Source organism: Rutidosis leptorrhynchoides, chromosome 4 (genome assembly GCF_046630445.1).
Source record: "Rutidosis leptorrhynchoides isolate AG116_Rl617_1_P2 chromosome 4, CSIRO_AGI_Rlap_v1, whole genome shotgun sequence".
Lineage (NCBI taxonomy): Eukaryota > Viridiplantae > Streptophyta > Magnoliopsida > Asterales > Asteraceae > Rutidosis > Rutidosis leptorrhynchoides.
The window spans coordinates 421,408,958-421,412,157 of NC_092336.1; positions in this window are offsets into that span (position 1 = coordinate 421,408,958).

Genomic DNA, 3,200 nt, shown 5'->3' on the forward strand with positions numbered 1-3,200 from the left:
TACCATACCAGTGAACGGGTGTGACAACCCAGAAATTTCCGACCAAATTTAAACTTTATCTTCATATTATTCCGACACGATAAGCAAAGTTGATAAGTTAAAGCTCAAGAATTTTAAACTGTGTTCATACATTCATTTAACCTTGACCAAATTCTGATGATTCACGAACCATTATTTGGATATGATTATATGTGTGTGTGTGTGTGTGTGTGTGTGTGTGTATGTTAACAAAGTATTAGATGTATAATACTTTACATGAACGTATTCGTTTCAATATATTTATCAACGAAATTGAAAGTTAATATCAAATGATTGAGTTATCAAGATTCATTATGATTACGGGTCTCTGTTAAGAGGTCCACTCCAATTTAAGCAAATCTGTCCTTTTTAACGATATTCGGAATAAATGCTAAAGTGGATTTCATGTAAGAACAAATGTGTCAATCATTGAGAGTTAGTCAAAAGTTGGTGAAGATTCCCGTTTAATTTTCAAAAGCATACTTTATAGTGATTGCCTCATGACCCTTGGTAAATTAACTATTTAGTTTTCATAATACTAAAAACATTATTTGATATAATAACTTCTATTATCTAAACGATTTTAAATAAAACAACTTTAAAATGTAATTAGTTTTGAAAAACTAAATAATATATTAAATAAATATTTCAATTAAGTTTATATTTTCTAAACGAATATATATTTATATTTTATAAGGTAATATTAACATTGTTATAAAACGTTTTGATTTAAGTAATATCTTATATATATATTATTAAATATATTTTAATAAACAACGAGAAGTTGATTTGTTGAAGCAAATGACCAAAACACCTAAATGTACACGTTATACTTCGTGTAATATAATTTATCAATAATTTAAGGTAATATTTTAACATGGGTACGAGTCACGAAATGTAAAGTACAAGTTTTTTAAGCGTACGAAATGTCGTTCGAAAAACCGGAACCGAGTCATAAACCATTTTTCAACGTACGTCCCAACGGAAATAAGGTTACAAGTTAACTATACTTGTGAATACAATATAATATATAATTAATTATATAAATTAAATATATTATATAAATATTATTATATAAACCGTCGGCACAACAAAACAAGTGAGTGTGAGCTGTATCCATGAGCCATGCGATCGCATGGCTAGAGCCCATGAATCCCATGCAATCGCTTAGGTAAGGTTAGTGGCTCAAGTGCTATAAATTCGACCGAATTCGCATTTATTCTTCACAATTCACTTCACTTTCACATATTACTCCGTATGTTATTTATTTATTTAAATTATTATTATTATTATTATTATTATTATTATTATTATTATTATTATTATTATTATTATTATTATTATTATTATTATTATTATTATTATTATTATTATTATTATTAATATAATTAAGATTAATATTATTATTAATCTTATTATTATTATTATTATTATTAATCTTATTATTATTATTATTATTATTATTATTATTATTATTATTATTATTATTATTATTATTATTATTATTATTATTATTATTATTATTTCAAAATGGGTTTTTCGAGTAGGATAGAGCTAAGGAAATTATGGGTTATAGCTATGGAGGTTATGGGTATGGTTCAGGGGTATAGCTCGTGAGGTCAGACTAGTATTTATCATCTCCGTTGCGTCTACGTACTTTCCTGCAATATTGAATCTCAATATTGATACGTGAGCACTCATATCTTATCTTTTATATATTAATAGTGTATCCCCGACTAGTGCTCGAGTATATATGATTATGCATGCTTGTATATTTAATTTCGTCATTATATAGTGTATGTTGAATCACAAGTTTATTACATATATTACTGATATAAGGTATATGATATGCATGTCGTTGGAAAGCTGTCGAAAAATTAATAACTTTTCATTTAGAAGTCGTGTAATTTCGATGAACGGATTTAAAGCTATAGTCAACTGAATTATCATTAATTCTAATATTATTATTATTATTATTATTATTATTATTATTATTATTATTATTATTATTATTATTATTATTATTATTACTATCGTCGTTATTATCATCATTATTATTATTAATATCTAATTATTATTATTATTAATATTATTATTATTATTATCATTTTAGTATTATTATTATTGTTATCGTTAATATTAAAAATATCGTTATTATAAAAATTCTCATGGTTATTAGAAAATATCATTATAAATCTTAAAATTTATATTTTCAAGAAAATTATAATTATTAGTAATATTATTATTATTATTATACAATTAAAAGATTATTATTTATTATGAAAATTATTACTATCATTATTGTTATCAATATAGGTATTATCATTAAAATTGTTATTGTTATTATTAATACTATCGTTATTATCACTAAAGGTTATTATTATTATTATTATTATTATTATTATTATTATTATTATTATTATTATTATTATTATTATTATTATTATTATTATTATTATTATTATTATTATTATTATTATGACTGAAGTTATCATTATTATTAAAAATTAACATTTTTATAAAAATATTATTTTATTATTTTTATTATTATTATTATTATTACTAAAAGTATCATTAATATTAAAATTAGCACTTTTATTAAAAATTATCATTTCTAATAGAAATATCATTGTTATTATAAAATATTATCATTATTATCATATTAGGATTATTACTATTAAAAATTATCATTCTTGATAGAATTATTTTTATAAAATGTTATTATTACTATTCTTATTATGATAATTATTATATATATAGTAAATATTATTATTAAGATAAATTATATTAATTTTACTAATATTAAAGTATAGATACTATCAATTATCATTTAAAATTTATCATTGTTATTAAAACTATCATTCTATTAAAAATTATTATTATTATTATTATTATCATTTTTATTAGAATATTTTATCATTAAAAAGTATAGAATTTAAAAAATATCGTTTTATTTAAAATTATCGTTACTATCAATTTTATTAGTATTATTAATATCATTATTATTTATATTAAAGTACTTTTAATAACATTATCGTTATTATTATTATCATTATTATTATTACAAAATAATATAACTTTTACTCATTATTATTATTATCAATATTATTTTATCAAATAAATATGTGATACAAAGATATAATACCACAAGTAACATAATTACATTAATAATACATACCACT